The sequence below is a fragment of the Cherax quadricarinatus genome, chromosome 35, assembly GCF_038502225.1.
Source record: "Cherax quadricarinatus isolate ZL_2023a chromosome 35, ASM3850222v1, whole genome shotgun sequence".
Classification (NCBI taxonomy): Eukaryota; Metazoa; Arthropoda; class Malacostraca; order Decapoda; family Parastacidae; genus Cherax; species Cherax quadricarinatus.
The window spans coordinates 31,632,869-31,651,049 of NC_091326.1; the positions used below are offsets into that span (position 1 = coordinate 31,632,869).

The 18,181-nt window shown below is 43.4% G+C and overlaps 1 protein-coding gene across 1 annotated transcript in view; it reads right to left on the reverse strand.

Annotated features, from left to right (window-relative positions):
* LOC128686307 (facilitated trehalose transporter Tret1-like) overlaps positions 1-17,570 on the reverse strand; it is an 80,095-nt gene extending 62,525 nt beyond the window's left edge. The window contains exon 1 of the mRNA XM_070091487.1: positions 17,412-17,570. The gene's annotated coding sequence lies outside the window, so the exon portion shown is untranslated. The remainder of the gene's footprint in view (positions 1-17,411) is intronic.
* Between the last annotated feature and the right edge of the window lie 611 nt (positions 17,571-18,181).

The window sequence follows — 18,181 nt, forward strand, 5'->3', positions numbered from 1 at the left end:
GAATAACTTCTGGCCAGGGTCATACAGCGCAGTGACTTTCTCAACCCTCTGCCAAGTAACTTCTGACCAGGGTCATACAGCGCAGTGACTTTCTCAACCCTCTGCCGAGTAACTTCTGACCAGGGTCATACAGCGCAGTGACTTTCTCAACCCTCTGCCGAGTAACTTCTGACCAGGGTCATACAGCGCAGTGACTTTCTCAACCCTTTGCCGAGTAACTTCTGACCAGGGTCATACAGCGCAGTAACTTTCTCAACCCTCTGCCGAGTAACTTCTGACCAGGGTCATACAGCGCAGTGACTTTCTCAACCCTCTGCCGAGTAACTTCTGACCAGGGTCATACAGCGCAGTGACTTTCTCAACCCTCTGCCGAGTAACTTCTGACCAGGGTCATACAGCGCAGAGTGACTTTCTCAACCCTCTGCCGAGTAACTTCTGACCAGGGTCATACAGCGCAGAGTGACTTTCTCAACCCTCTGCCGAGTAACTTCTGACCAGGGTCATACAGCGCAGAGTGACTTTCTCAACCCTCTGCCGAGTAACTTCTGACCAGGGTCATACAGCGCAGTGACTTTCTCAACCCTCTGCCGAGTAACTTCTGACCAGGGTCATACAGCGCAGTGACTTTCTCAACCCTCTGCCGAGTAACTTCTGACCAGGGTCATACAGCGCAGAGTGACTTTCTCAACCCTCTGCCGAGTAACTTCTGACCAGGGTCATACAGCGCAGTGACTTTCTCAACCCTCTGCCCAGTAACTTCTGACCAGGGTCATACAGCGCAGTGACTTTCTCAACCCTCTGCCGAGTAACTTCTGACCAGGGTCATACAGCGCAGTGACTTTCTCAACCCTCTGCCGAGTAACTTCTGACCAGGGTCATACAGCGCAGTGACTTTCTCAACCCTCTGCCGAGTAACTTCTGACCAGGGTCATACAGCGCAGTGACTTTCTCAACCCTCTGCCGAGTAACTTCTGACCAGGGTCATACAGCGCAGTGACTTTCTCAACCCTCTGCCGAGTAACTTCTGACCAGGGTCATACAGCGCAGTGACTTTCTCAACCCTCTGCCGAGTAACTTCTGACCAGGGTCATACAGCGCAGTAACTTTCTCAACCCTCTGCCGAGTAACTTCTGACCAGGGTCATACAGCGCAGTGACTTTCTCAACCCTCTGCCGAATAACTTCTGACCAGAGTCATACAGCGCAGTGACTTTCTCAACCCTCTGCCGAGTAACTTCTGACCAGGGTCATACAGCGCAGTGACTTTCTCAACCCTCTGCCGAGTAACTTCTGACCAGGGTCATACAGCGCAGTGACTTTCTCAACCCTCTGCCGAGTAACTTCTGACCAGGGTCATACAGCGCAGTGACTTTCTCAACCCTCTGCCGAGTAACTTCTGACCAGGGTCATACAGCGCAGTGACTTTCTCAACCCTCTGCCGAGTAACTTATGACCAGGGTCATACAGCGCAGTGACTTTCTCAACCCTCTGCCGAGTAACTTCTGACCAGGGTCATACAGCGCAGTGACTTTCTCAACCCTCTGCCGAGTAACTTCTGACCAGGGTCATACAGCGCAGTGACTTTCTCAACCCTCTGCCGAGTAACTTCTGACCAGGGTCATACAGCGCAGAGTGACTTTCTCAACCCTCTGCCGAGTAACTTCTGACCAGGGTCATACAGCGCAGAGTGACTTTCTCAACCCTCTGCCGAGTAACTTCTGACCAGGGTCATACAGCGCAGAGTGACTTTCTCAACCCTCTGCCGAGTAACTTCTGACCAGGGTCATACAGCGCAGAGTGACTTTCTCAACCCTCTGCCGAATAACTTCTGGCCAGGGTCATACAGCGCAGTGACTTTCTCAACCCTCTGCCAAGTAACTTCTGACCAGGGTCATACAGCGCAGTGACTTTCTCAACCCTCTGCCGAGTAACTTCTGACCAGGGTCATACAGCGCAGTGACTTTCTCAACCCTCTGCCGAGTAACTTCTGACCAGGGTCATACAGCGCAGTGACTTTCTCAACCCTTTGCCGAGTAACTTCTGACCAGGGTCATACAGCGCAGTAACTTTCTCAACCCTCTGCCGAGTAACTTCTGACCAGGGTCATACAGCGCAGTGACTTTCTCAACCCTCTGCCGAGTAACTTCTGACCAGGGTCATACAGCGCAGTGACTTTCTCAACCCTCTGCCGAGTAACTTCTGACCAGGGTCATACAGCGCAGAGTGACTTTCTCAACCCTCTGCCGAGTAACTTCTGACCAGGGTCATACAGCGCAGAGTGACTTTCTCAACCCTCTGCCGAGTAACTTCTGACCAGGGTCATACAGCACAGAGTGACTTTCTCAACCCTCTGCCGAGTAACTTCTGACCAGGGTCATACAGCGCAGTGACTTTCTCAACCCTCTGCCGAGTAACTTCTGACCAGGGTCATACAGCGCAGTGACTTTCTCAACCCTCTGCCGAGTAACTTCTGACCAGGGTCATACAGCGCAGAGTGACTTTCTCAACCCTCTGCCGAGTAACTTCTGACCAGGGTCATACAGCGCAGTGACTTTCTCAACCCTCTGCCCAGTAACTTCTGACCAGGGTCATACAGTGCAGTGACTTTCTCAACCCTCTGCCGAGTAACTTCTGACCAGGGTCATACAGCGCAGTGACTTTCTCAACCCTCTGCCGAGTAACTTCTGACCAGGGTCATACAACGCAGTGACTTTCTCAACCCTCTGCCGAGTAACTTCTGACCAGGGTCATACAGCGCAGTGACTTTCTCAACCCTCTGCCGAGTAACTTCTGACCAGGGTCATACAGCGCAGTGACTTTCTCAACCCTCTGCCGAGTAACTTCTGACCAGGGTCATACAGCGCAGTGACTTTCTCAACCCTCTGCCGAGTAACTTCTGACCAGGGTCATACAGCGCAGTAACTTTCTCAACCCTCTGCCGAGTAACTTCTGACCAGGGTCATACAGCGCAGTGACTTTCTCAACCCTCTGCCGAATAACTTCTGACCAGAGTCATACAGCGCAGTGACTTTCTCAACCCTCTGCCGAGTAACTTCTGACCAGGGTCATACAGCGCAGTGACTTTCTCAACCCTCTGCCGAGTAACTTCTGACCAGGGTCATACAGCGCAGTGACTTTCTCAACCCTCTGCCGAGTAACTTCTGACCAGGGTCATACAGCGCAGTGACTTTCTCAACCCTCTGCCGAGTCACTTCTGAGCAGGGTCATACAGCGCGGTGACTTTCTCAACCCTCTGCCGAGTAACTTATGACCAGGGTCATACAGCGCAGTGACTTTCTCAACCCTCTGCCGAGTAACTTCTGACCAGGGTCATACAGCGCAGTGACTTTCTCAACCCTCTGCCGAGTAACTTCTGACCAGGGTCATACAGCGCAGTGACTTTCTCAACCCTCTGCCGAGTAACTTCTGACCAGGGTCATACAGCGCAGTGACTTTCTCAACCCTCTGCCGAGTAACTTCTGACCAGGGTCATACAGCGCATTGACTTTCTCAACCCTCTGCCGAGTAACTTATGACCAGGGTCATACAGCGCAGTGACTTTCTCAACCCTCTGCCGAGTAACTTCTGACCAGGGTCATAGTAGTAGTAACCAGTTACCAGTCTCAGTAGTAACCAGTTACCAGTAACCGTCCGTTGAATCAACGACCAACCGTCTTGAGTCACGGTCTTCATATTGTGCTGAGCTGACACTATTTCAAAACACCCACTACGGGGTACTGGCCAGACGGCTAGTCAGTTTTACGAGTGTAGCCAAGGAGATAGGTACGGCTGCGGGCTCTGTCCACATTTCAGTAATTATACGTATAACAGCCTACGTGAGTATTTCTACCCTAATCCACGTATCGAACTCCCACATGATAAATGGTGTACAGCGGTGTGGAGCGTGGATTTACGTTTTTAAGGGTAATTCAAGGCGTTTGAAGACTGTTGTGAGTGGCCGGCAGGGTCAAAGGTGAATGCCCTCCCCTCACACCCTCCAGCCAGCAGCTTATACCCTCACTCACTACCTATTGCCTGCAAGCCTGTTGCAGCCGTTTCAAGCTTCCTGGCTTAGTTCGTGTGCTAATTGCTTCAATCTCCGAGGGGTTGACCCGGATTTTGCAATTAAGCCAGTCAGTAAGCCAGACTGTGGAAGTGAACGCCAGTCAGCCTATCATCCAGCCTGTCTCCTGTCATCCAACTGCTCCTCCGTGCTTTGTGCATCGTTACACGTCTTCCAGTCATCCATTCTCGTGGGGTAAGCCAGCCAGCCAACCCAGCTTCTAACCCAGCTGAGAGAGAGAAGTAAGCCACGCAGTAAGAAGTAAGCCAAGCTCCTCTGAGGTATTGTTTATATCGCTGTGCTCCCTGTTGGATGCTAAGAGTGGTTTTTACCATTCCTGTGGCATAGAGTGGGTTTTTCAAGCCATCTTCGTGGGTGAGTGGGGTGCGCGGCAGACCCCCAGCGTCCCCCCCCACCACTCTCTCTCCCACCACCCGGGGTGCGCGGCAGTACCCCAGCGAGAGTCATACCCACCACTCTCCCACCACCACCAGCCATCCACCCATATACTTGTGGTTGTTTGCACCCTTGTACCGGGTCCTAGTACTGTTTTGGCTCACATAATTGGTCAAGAGATTGTAGCTGGTGCCAACGAGATAAAGCCAGTTATGTGAGTTCGCCTAGAAAGCACATTCTTCACGACAACAGTGCGAGTGGAAGAGGAAGCACCGCCCGCCCACAGGACAATATCTTCGCCCCACCACTAGTACTCACCGCCAGTCTACTACTCCAGACTCCAGTGATAATTTTCTTAGACATTTTTCTTGCATTTAAAGACATTTGCGAGTGTGAGACATTTATAGTAAATTGCTTGTGTACTCTAAACCTTGTGTTTTTCAGTGTAAACGCAGTATTCTTTGACTCAGTATTTTTTTACAATATTTTTCAGTGTTTTCACTTATCTTATATTATTCTGCTGTGTTTTTCTTTATGCTACTCCTGTCTATAGTAAGTATTATTGTGTAGTGTACCAGTCAGTCACTCTGTGTGAAGTGATTCATTTTTTTTTTTTATTGTATTCTTCCAGCGTTGTATTCTCAGTATATCATTGTATTTCATGCAGTGATATTCACCCCAGTATACCAAATTTTCCATTTATTTCTATGTGTGTCATTTTTTTTTCGTATGCCAACAGTGTCTCATTCCTCTAATTTTTCGCAGACTGTGTACCATTATTTTTGCCAGCAAAATTTTTGTCGTATCAGTCACAGCAAGATTTTTGTTGTATCAGTCACAGCAAGATTTTGTTGTATCAGTCACAGCAGGATTTTGTTGTAAGAATTTGTTATAGTGAAGTGTGCCACGCAACTGTAAGTGTTATATTCCCTGTTTTGTTCCTGTGTTTTATTTTATATTTTTTATAATTCTTGAACAAATTCACTCTTGATGTAATTTCAATTACTTTTAACGTAAAGTGTTTCCTTACTCTGTTTGAGTAAATTGTTTTGTCTAATTTACAATTAAGAGTTAAAGTGTTCAATCAGTTAATTTTTTTTTTTGATCCTCATAATTTTAATTCATTATTTTACCTGAGTTTTCCCAGTGACACTTTATTACTGCAGTGATTGTTTCTACACCTTATTTTGTTGCATTTGTTCTGCAGTGAATTATTTTGTTGAACTGTTCTGCAGTGAATTATTTTCTTTTATTGCTATTTTTATGATTTATAATTTAATTTTGTCTATGCATTCTTAGAAAATATTTAAAATTTCCCAGTTTACAATTTAATAATTTTATTTGATATTTTCACATTGATTTAAAATTTTAATTAATTAATTTCTTTATTAGCAAGAGTAAAGACAGCTCATTTTGAATTTAATTCAGTCTCCAGTAATATTTTTACTTGTATATTTCAATGTAAAATTTTTTTTTTTCCTTGGTCAATAGTCCTTTAAATTGAGTTTTCCTTCCTCTTGCAGTGTATAGACATTATTAATTCTGCTGAATTAGTTGTATATCTTTTCATTTCAATTCTAGAATTTTATATCATTTTTATTGTTCATTATTTTTGCTTTATTTGTTCTCGTGTTACTTTGCCATTATGTCTCACATACCGTCAAGTGATACTTTAGTGAATGTCGACACTCAGACCTCTCAGGCTACTACTGCTGGTCCTGTCATCAGTCCTCACAGTTCCTTACCGACTGACAGACCGACTCAGACACCGAGATATTATAGTTATACTCGTGATTCCCTTGATGCGTTACCTTTATTCAATGGCCATGTACATAGTCTTGAAGCATGGTTTGCAGCCATTCGTTCTCGTGCTAGTGCTCTAGCTGAAGGTCCTCCTTCAGAGGAAAGCCTTATCAGAATTGCTAAAGAAGCTCTTTATCGATCTCCTGCTGCTGTTCACGTTGTTGACCTCCTTGATATGCGAGACTTCAGGAATCTTACTAGGTGGTCACAATATGAGGAACTGATTCGTTCTTTCCTTGTCCCAGTAAAAACAGCTGATCCATATGTTGTTCTTAGGGAACTAGTGAATGCTACACCCATGAGTACTGAATCGTTGAGTGCATTTGCTGTTAGATTAGACAAACTTTTATCATCATTTATCAATGCTGTCCAATCATCATCTTTTCTCTCTGAAGAGGCTAAACCATTTACAGAATCAATTGCTAAAATAGCAGCTTTTGGAGCAATTAAAGAACTAATGCCGCCTGCTTCTGTGTGTGCTTATGAGGCTGATCCTCCAACTGTAACGATGGAACCTCTTACAGCCTTAAATCATGTACGTTCCTTGTGCCCCAAGGGTTCTTTCCCTTGTATTAAAAGTAATGTCACAAATATGCCTCAGTCTGCACCACCTCTTGTTTGCGCCACAGAGACAAATCGTAGTCGTCAATCATCTCAGAGATCACCAAGAACCAGTGTACAGAGTCGTTATACACCTCGTAGTATTCATAGTACATTCAGTAACCATAGTCGGCGGAATTGTTACAACTGTGGTTTCCGTGGCCATATTGCAATTAATTGTCCTGATAGTTACCCTAAGAGACGTCGTACTGATGATGAGTACTCAGATCTTCCCTACTGTACTTATCATAGAATACATGGACATGACACATCTGAGTGTAATGCTCTCTATAACCTTCAGTACTCTAGATCTTTCCGTGGTCGTTCCAACCGCAGAACCCGTCGAGGAAACAGATCTCGTGGTTTTCAAAATAACCAGAATCAGGCTCATTATTTCAATTCTCAAACTAACCAGAACCAGCCTCGTTCTTCCAATTCGGGGGAATTCGAGCGCCCCAGTCAAACCGTCCCATGGTGACAGTAGGTGATAATGAGTACACCATCCCCGTTCACAACTCCTTTGAAGCCTTAAGCAGTCTCGAGAATGACAACCCTGCTGAGGTTGTTGCTTCACATGTCTCTGACATAGATGATTTTGGGGATGGAGTAGAACAAGTCTTTTCTGATGAAAATCCACCTTTTTGTTTGCACATAACTTCCAATGCAACCATAGGCCCTATAGTGCAAGCATCTGTTTATAATGCGCCCGTTCAATTGTTCATGGACTCTGGTGCGCAAATCAATATTATTAGGTCTAGTTTGTTTAAAGATAAGAAGTTACGACATGTCCTTCTCGTAGAACCGACTCCTGTGTCCTCCCTTAGTGGAGTATCTGGTTCTCACCTGCGTGTCCGAGGTACGACTGCCCTAACCTTTTCTATCCAAGGTAGAGACTTCACTGTTTCCTTCCTTGTTGTCGATCAGATTACTTTCCCTGGTGACCTTCTACTGGGATTTGCTTCCATGCGAGACTTACGCATTGTGCTCGACCCTTATCGATGGCATGCACAAATTGACGACTTGATCGTTCCATTCTGGGGTTACCAGCTTGGATCCGAAATCTGTTATACTGCTGCAGAGTATGATGTACGGATTAAGTCCTTACAAGCTAATGCATTCTCCAGTAGCGTACCCAAGCGGTCAGGCACTGGTAATTCTGTCACTCCCATCAGTGTTCCACCTATACCTTCAGAATTGCTGGATAGTCCGATGCCTCAAGTGTCCGAGGACGCTCAGATTGCCTTGAGTGCTCAACCTATCCCTGCAATGCCTGCTAGTTCGAGTAGTAGTTTCTCCACAGGGGACGCCTTGTCGGAAAACAATTACTTGCAACTAGTGCTCTCACTAGAGTGTCTGTAGTTGTTCCTAGTGTTCCAGATGGTGATAACGTCCTAGTTGACAGTGATTCCTGCAAAGTAAAAGGTCTATTTGTTGAACCATCCTTACATGTTGTAAGAGATAGTAAGATCCATTTCTACCTGGCCAACACTTCTGGTCACAGTGTTCGCCTTAGAGCAAATACCAATCTTGTTGACCTTGTTCACTATCCTTACCCTGTTCAGGTAGAGGATGAGTTGTCACCTGACCAGTGGGTCGGTGCTATTTCTGCCGGGGAGACCTCATCCACCTCACTGGATCAATCTGTTCCACCAGTTGAGGAGAAAGACTTAGCTCCCACTGACTTCCCAGATGAAGTCAAGCGTTTGTTGACTCTGCTGAACAAACGTCGTAAAGCCATTGCTTTACCAGGTGAGAAGATGGGTATAACGAACTTATTGTCCCATCGTATTCCACTTGAACCTGGTACTAGACCTATCTACATACCTGCGTACAGAATGCCTCATTCACAAGTTGCTGTCGCAGAAGAATTGATCAATCAAATGCTTGATGATGGAGTTATTGCACCTAGCAATTCCCCTTGGAATGCACCCTTGATACTAGTACCTAAGAAGGATGGTACTTGGCGTCCAGTAATTGACTTTAGGAAGTTAAACGCAAAAACCATTCCAGATCGCTTTCCACTCCCTGTACTGGGTGATCTTTTACGTAATATTGGAGATAACAAAGTCTTTTCAACCCTAGATTTGTTACAAGGGTTTTGGCAAGTCCCTCTTCACGAGGACAGCCAAGAGCTAACCGCATTCTCCACTCCTACAGGTCATTATCACTACCTCCGAATGGCATTTGGATTACGATCTTCCCCTATCACGTTCTCAAGGCTCATGACTAATATCTTTAGAGGTCTCATAGGTAATGCACTTATGGTGTACTTAGATGACGTAATCGTCATGTCTAAAGACGTGGATACACACTTGAAAAGACTTGATGTAGTACTTGGTAAGCTTGAAGAAGCCAATTTAAAGATCAAACTGTCAAAATGTCAATTTTTCAGATCAGAAATTAAGTTTCTTGGTCACGTAGTCACTCCTAGAGGGGTTACGACTGACCAAAGTAAAGTAACTGCAGTACTAAATTTTCCAACTCCCAAAACTGCTGATGCCGTAAGATCCTTTGTGGGCTTAGCAGGTTTTTATAGAGCTTTCATTGCCAATTTTTCTTCCATAGCTGCTCCTCTAACTGAGTTGCTTAAGAAAGATGCTCCTTTTGTTTGGACCTTCCGTCAAGAAAGAGCATTCCAAACTCTAAAAGAAAAGCTAACTTCTGCTCCAATTTTGAAATTTCCAGATTTTTCTAAGCCTTTCTATCTGACAACTGATGCTAGTTCAATTGGCATAGGTGCCGTACTAGCTCAGAAGACCGATGGCAAGTACAACGCAGTTGCATTTGCTAGCCGAGTCCTTACAAAGGCTGAACGTAATTATACAGTAACTGAGCAAGAAGCTTTAGCAATAGTATGGTCTTTAAAGCACTTCCTAGACATTATTTATCAGTACTCTGTTCATGTCTTGACAGATCATGCTCCACTGATACCCTTATTCCAGAACAAACAACCTACTGGAAGGTTAGCTAGATGGACCTTGACTATCCAAGAGTTCAATCCCACCTTTGAGCATTTACCTGGCAAGTCAAATGTAGTCGCAGATGCCTTATCGCGACATGTTAGTATAGTAACTGCAGACCCTCCATTTAGTGCTGAAGATGTAAAGAATGCTCAACGAACAGATCCCATGTGGTCTGGTGTGATTCGATTCCTGCTCCAGGAAGATCTTATTCTGAATGTGAAGCCACCAGCACCCATCAGTGACTTTCTCATGAACCAAGAATTACTGTATCGAACAGCCGAGTTGGGTACTCCAAGCAGAAGAGTATACCAGTTAGTAATTCCACAGTCACTAGTGAATGTAGCCTTACAGCTAGTTCACGATGTACCAGGTGTTGCACACCCTGGTATGGATCGTTCAGTAAAACAAGCCAGATTGAAATACTTTTGGCCTCGAATGGCAACTGATATTTCTGAGTATGTTAGGAAATGTAGTGTCTGCATGCAACATAAAGGCAATGCTAATGGTCCCAATCCAATCCAAGTGTATCCAACTACTAGCGAACCTTGGGAAAGAGTTGCGCTAGATTTGTTAACTAATTTCCAATGTTCCCTCCAAGGCAACAAACATCTGTGTGTTATGGTAGACCATTTCACCAGATATTGCGAGTTAGTTCCTATTGCAGATAAGACTGCTGAGACAGTAGCTAAAGCGTTTAAAGAACGCATTATCTGCAGGCATACCACCCCTAAGTCCCTAGTAACAGATAATGGAGGTGAATTCTGTAATGAAATTCTTGAAAATTTGTGTACCTTGTACAAGATCTCTAAATCCACCATTGTTCCTCATCATCCTGCCAGCAATGGGTTAGCGGAACGAACCAATAAGAAAGTACTTGATGTCTTGAGAGCCACTATCAATCCCAACAGTGAAACTTGGGATGAAGTTATACCTGATGTGCAGTGTGCTATAAATTCTGCTTACAATGTTTCTATAGGTGACACTCCACATTATGCATTGTATGGTGTAGATAAACGTTTGCCTTATGAGTTGTTATATTCTAATCCGAAACCAAATTATAACCCTGATGATTTCGTAGCAACTCGTACCAGCTTAGCTCAAAGTGTTTTTAGAAGAATCCGTGAAACACTTCATAAATCAACAGCTGAATTTACAAGAGTCGCAAATACCCGAGTAAAGCCATCCAAAATCAAAGTAGGTTCGAGAGTTATGCTGACTAATTTTAACAAAACGTCTGCAATGCCAAAGCTTGATCAAAGGTTTGTTGGTCCTTATCGAGTAGTTGAACATATCACTGGAAATAAGTATAAGGTTAGAGAGATTAGTACTGGTCAGTATAAAGAATCGCATTTGGATCATATGAAGTTAGTATGTGATGATAATGATGTTCCAACCCAGACTAATGTGACAGACTCTGACAATCCTCCTGATCCTGTACTCTCTTCCTCTGATACTCAGTCAGATGATCAACCTGAATGTCGTTATTCCCTACGTACACGACAGGTATTGAGAAATCCTCAAGTATCATTTGTAACTTCCAATTCAGATTTGCCTCAAATACAGCATGAGTTAGCCAATGCTACAGAGTTTGATCCTCCCAGAGATGACACCCATTCTGCATATGCCAATCTTACCCTAGCAGAGTTGGGGTTAAATGTAAATAACCTGTATAGATGAATAATTACAGTATCAACTTATCAGTATTCAAGAATTTTTTTTTTTTTTTGTGTTCATGTTCTCTCCGCATTCTGAGAGTTAACAGTCTAGATTTGCGTGCACCGAATCTGCCTTTCTGTTAAACACTCTTTCTTTGTATATATTCCTTCCTCAGAATCCGTAGATCACATGAATACAGATCGATCGATCAAAATTTTTGTTTTTATCACTTGTAATCTCAATGTTGAGTTCGTTGTTCATTTGTTGAGTTTTAAGTTGTACTATAGTATACCTTGTATTGCATTACAGTTCAATTACGTAAGCTTTCATTCCAATGTTCTACTTATGTATCTATAATGTTAATGTTGTGTACTTTGACATTGTATAGAATCAGCCCAAGCCGTACCTGCCATCTCTAGTTTGTATTAGTTGTATGTCGGGACGACATACGTTAGCGTCGCCGAGCTCTCAGTAGTAGTAACCAGTTACCAGTCTCAGTAGTAACCAGTTACCAGTAACCGTCCGTTGAATCAACGACCAACCGTCTTGAGTCACGGTCTTCATATTGTGCTGAGCTGACACTATTTCAAAACACCCACTACGGGGTACTGGCCAGACGGCTAGTCAGTTTTACGAGTGTAGCCAAGGAGATAGGTACGGCTGCGGGCTCTGTCCACATTTCAGTAATTATACGTATAACAGCCTACGTGAGTATTTCTACCCTAATCCACGTATCGAACTCCCACATGATATGACCAGGGTCATACAGCGCAGTGACTTTCTCAACCCTCTGCCGAGTAACTTCTGACCAGGGTCATACAGCGCAGTGACTTTCTCAACCCTCTGCCGAGTAACTTCTGACCAGGGTCATACAGCGCAGTGACTTTCTCAACCCTCTGCCGAGTAACTTCTGACCAGGGTCATACAGCGCAGTGACTTTCTCAACCCTCTGCCGAGTAACTTCTGACCAGGGTCATACAGCACAGTGACTTTCTCAACCCTCTGCCGAGTAACTTCTGACCAGGGTCATACAGCGCAGTGACTTTCTCAACCCTCTGCCGAGTAACTTCTGACCAGGGTCATACAGCGCAGTAACTTTCTCAACCCTCTGCCGAGTAACTTCTGACCAGGGTCATACAGCGCAGTAACTTTCTCAACCCTCTGCCGAGTAACTTCTGACCAGGGTCATACAGCGCAGTGACTTTCTCAACCCTCTGCCGAGTAACTTCTGACCAGGGTCATACAGCGCAGAGTGACTTTCTCAACCCTCTGCCGAGTAACTTCTGACCTTAAAGAAAGGTGCTTCCTTATTCGACGACAGCGAATAGTGAAATGTGAGTACGTAGGTGCACATCTGCCATAATTCTCGGATCGCGAGACGATCCAAGAAAGGTGGATATCTTTCTCGAGGCCCCCCAGGCCTCTTTACTACTCCTATTACTAATAATAATATCTTAATATACTACAAGTACATGTACACGGTATACAGGCCTAGCTGACATCAATGACATACTGCGACCCACACCAGTCGACTAACACCCAGGTACCCATTTGACTGCTAGATGAACATGGAGAACAGGTGTCTTATGGAAACACTTCCTAATGTTTCCCAGCCGTACCGGGCATTCGAAATCCGGATTTGAATGCGCTAGCCAAGTGCTGCATAAATTTCTAATGGAGTTAAGTATTAGCGTTCAAGATTTGAAGGGAATTAAATTTGGTATTTTCAAGTTATCACAGGGACAGTTATACATAAACACACACACACACATATATATATATATATATATATATATATATATATATATATATATATATATATATATATATATATATATATATATATATATATATATATATATATATATATATATATATATATATATATATATGTATATATAAGATCCTCCATGGGGAAGTGGAACAGAATTCTTCCTCCGTAAGCCATGCGTGTTGTAAGAGGCGACTAAAATGCCGGGAGCATGGGGCTAATAACCTCTTCTCCTGTATATATTACTAAATGTAAAAGGAGAAACTTTCGTTTTTCCTTTTGGGCCACCCCGCCTCGGTGGGATACGGCCGGTGTGTTGAAAGAAGTGTGGAAAGATATATAAAATCACAGTAAACAGGTGATATCAGAATATGCAAAATAACCTCTGAGAAAGGATAGTGAAATTCCAAGCACTTTCGTGACTTCTCACATTATCAAGGAACTATAAAAGCAATACATCACAAAAAGTCATATAAAGGGTCTAGACCACACCTCACCATCACATCCCACAACAAAGCAGCACCTGACGCTCGACGACACCCGACTCATAAGAAAGGAAGAACATTGCAGCAGGCCCACTGGCCCAACTAGACAGGTCCTCCACGACATCCCACTAACAAAATATTCTACCCAAGAATTAAGATTTATTATATGTCCAATGTATTATTAAATTCTTCCCAAATTTTATTAATTTTAATTAGATCTAATTTACATAAACCAAAGGAAATATTCATATTATTTTCAAAACTGCTTTTAATGAAACAAGATTCAGTTAAATTCCTGTCGACCATGGACTTGCTTGATACAACTTTCTCAACTTTTTGAAAATCAATTGGATGGTAAAAATCTCTCACATGACGACCCAAATGATTTCTTCATGAATGAGCCTCAAAACTCCATAAATGTATGCCAGATTTCCGACATTACCCTAACTCCGATAGATTTCGAAAAAGCCATTGACAACATGCCCATGCACTCAGCCCCGGGCCCAGACTCGTGGAACTCTGTATTCATTAAGAACTGCAAGAAACCCCTCTCGCGTGCCCTAAGTACACTATGGAGGAGTAGCTTGGACATGGGTGAAATTCCAGTCACTTAAAACGACGGATATAGCCCCACTCCATAAAGGTGGCAGCAAAGCATTAGCTAAGAACTATAGACCAATAGCTCTGACGTCCCACATCATAAAAATCTTTGAAAGAGTGCTAAGAAGCAGGATTGCAAATCACCTGGATTCCCAAAATCTGCACAATCCAGGGCAACATGGGTTCAGGGCAGGTCGCTCCTGCCTCTCACAACTGTTGGATCACTGTGATATGGCCTTGGATGCACTGGAAGAAAATCTTATAGACACATTCGTCAGCATTCTGGGGGAATTCTTTATCGGAAGTTTTTTACTGTATCAAGATTTTTAAAGACAACTTTGATATTAAAAGTCTTAAGAAGAGAAGGCATATCAGCCAAGATTTCATGGTAAGGGAGAACCAACATATTTTTAGTTGAATAAAGCTGGTTGTCCCTTTTTGGATTGTAAAAAGTATTTCTAGCAATTTTAAAAGATTTATCAATTACGTTTCTTGTGTATTTCAGACCATTAGCTATTTCATAATTTTTTCTATATTTCTTCATCTATGAACTCTGGACTACAAATACGTAAAGCTCTCAAAAACATTGATGAGAAAACAAACAGTTTAACTCTATCTTGATGTGAAGAATAATAGGAACAGTTATTTGTAGGTTTTCTATAAATTTTATATTTGAATTCATTGTTACCCTTAATAATTAAAACATCTAGAAAAGGCAATGAGTCATTTTTCTCAAACTCAACAGTAAAGTTTACAGAATGGGTTAAGCTATTTAATTTAACAAGGAAATGGTTTATATCTACATTCTTAAGCATAAGACACAAAATATCACCAACATATTTGAACCATTTAGCTTAACACAATCCTCCTTAATAGAGTTAAATGGTTCAGATATGTTGATATTTTGTGTCTTATGCCTAAGAATGTAGATATAAATTATTTCCTTGGTAAATTAAATAGCTTAACCCATTCTATAAACCAGTCACTGGTAACTCTTCTCTCCTTCTACCCCCCACCAGCAGCCAGTCACTGGTAACTCTTCTCTCCTCCTACCTCCACCAGCAGCCAGTCACTGGTAACTCTTCTCTCCTTCTACCCCCCCACCAGCAGCCAGTCACTGGTAATTCTTCTCTCCTACCTCCACCAGCAGCCAGTCACTGGTAATTCTTCTCTCCTACCTCCACCAGCAGCCAGTCACTGGTAATTCTTCTCTCCTACCTCCACCAGCAGCCAGTCACTGGTAACTCTTCTCTCCTCCTACCCCCACCAGCAGCCAGTCACTGGTAACTCTTCTCTCCTCCTACTACCCCCCCCCTCACCAGCAGCCAGTCACTGGTAATTCTTCTCTCCTACCTCCACCAGCAGCCAGTCACTGGTAACTCTTCTCTCCTCCTACCCCCACCAACAGCCAGTCACTGGTAACTCTTCTCTCCTCCTACTACCCCCCCCCCTCACCAGCAGCCAGTCACTGGTAACTCTTCTCTCCTCCTACCCCCCCACCAGCAGCCAGTCACTGATAACACTTCTCTCCTCCTACCCCCCACCAGCAGCCAGTCACTGGTAACTCTTCTCTCCTCCTACCCCCCACCAGCAGCCAGTCACTTGTAACTCTTGTCTCCTCCTACCCCAACCACACACCTGAAGCCACCATAACACATACACTCTGCCGGTTTTTCAGTGTATGACGATTTTAATATAATATAAGAACATTACATAAGCCCTATACAAATTCATCTCTTCTTACTCAGATATTTGTCTTACCAATTTCTTAAGCTTTCCAAGGAATAGCATCAATAGTCCTAATAACTTATTCTAGAAAGTTAACATAAGTCGTTGTTCTTTACTGGTTATATGACGTCTTAAACTATTTGTTAAGTAGGTGATAGACCATAACCCAAACTGAAGGAGAAAACTTATCTATCGTACCAACCTGCAAAACAGTGGTCAATCATGAGTCATTAAAGGTCAAATATTGTGTCCTTATAATGTTCGTATCTGCTTGACATGGCTCCTGGAGAGCGATACGTTGCCAAAATGAAATGTTACATTAGCTGCATCTCCGTCCATTTACCTAACATCAAAATTATGCTTCACCTGAGTAGATATGACGGATGTATGATAGTCTCTTACACTTTCCTTACAATATATCCGGTTATCTTTTCAAATAGTTTGTAATGGTTTTATAATTTTGGATATGAAATCTGCATTCATAAATCTACTTTTATATAGATACACAGGAAGTAGTGGCAATTAATTCAGTCAACCAATCACCGTTGTCGTTGCAAGCTGTGTTAATTCATCCAGAAAATAGTCTTTACTCCTGTTTACAATGTTTGAGTTGCCTGATATTAATTCTGCAAAGGAGAAAGTGTCCAGGAACTTTTCTCCGGAGTTGTACGTAAATGTGGAGTCAGAGTTACTAGGAATCAAGTACAGAAATTTCTTCGGTGCGCTGGAGTATTCGTCGGGATTTGAACAGGAAGCCTCTGAAAAGTGTCTTCTAGGCAATAAAATATAACAGTTTTAAACACGCGGCTCTAAAACGCTCTCTAACACCAACACATGTGAATGTATGTAATATTTTAACTTCACAGTCATTTCACTGATGGTCTTAAGGTACAGTAAAATGCTGATATTTAAATTTGTAGAATGGTTCAGAGAACCGACATGTTGATAAATTAGACACATGTGCAACTCTTGGGTATCTTTATTGAGGAAACGTTTCGCCACACAGTGGCTTCATCAGTCCATACATAGGAGAAACTTGAAGAACAGGAGAATGAGGTAATCAATCCCTCAACCTTGAGTCGATGTGTTCAGTCCATCAATCTTGAGTAGAATACGGTATATGAGCGGAGAAGCAGCTTATAAACCGTGTGGCAGGAGAGGTGCAGCAGTCATAGGTCGTGTCACATTTGTTCAATGTGGAAGTAGGTCGTGCCCAGTCCTGTGTATGGACTGATGAAGCCACTGTGTGGCGAAACGTTTCCTCAATAAAGATACCCAAGAGTTGCACATGTGTCTAATTTATTGATATTTAAATGTTTAGCATAATGAAATATAGTGAATACTTACCTAGTACTGGGTGACACGAGTCAATTAGATGACACTAACTCTATTCACTTTGGCAAATGTCACTGGAAATGAGTCGAATCGTGGATGCTGAGAGGTATTACAGCCCAGCACAACATTAGAAGACTATCACTACAGCATGTGAGAGGTATATATATATATATATATTTTTTTTTTTTTTTTTTTTATTATCACACCGGCCGATTCCCACCAAGGCAGGGTGGCCCGAAAAAGAAAAACTTTCACCATCATTCACTCCATCACTGTCTTGCCAGAAGGGTGCTTTACACTACAGTTTTTAAACTGCAACATTAACACCCCTCCTTCAGAGTGCAGGCACTGTACTTCCCATCTCCAGGACTCAAGTCCGGCCTGCCGGTTTCCCTGAATCCCTTCATAAATGTTACTTTGCTCACACTCCAACAGCACGTCAAGTATTAAAAACCATTTGTCTCCATTCACTCCTATCAAACACGCTCACGCATGCCTGCTGGAAGTCCAAGCCCCTCGCACACAAAACCTCCTTTACCCCCTCCCTCCAACCCTTCCTAGGCCGACCCCTACCCCGCCTTCCTTCCACTACAGACTGATACACTCTTGAAGTCATTCTGTTTCGCTCCATTCTCTCTACATGTCCGAACCACCTCAACAACCCTTCCTCAGCCCTCTGGACAACAGTTTTGGTAATCCCGCACCTCCTCCTAACTTCCAAACTACGAATTCTCTGCATTATATTCACACCACACATTGCCCTCAGACATGACATCTCCACT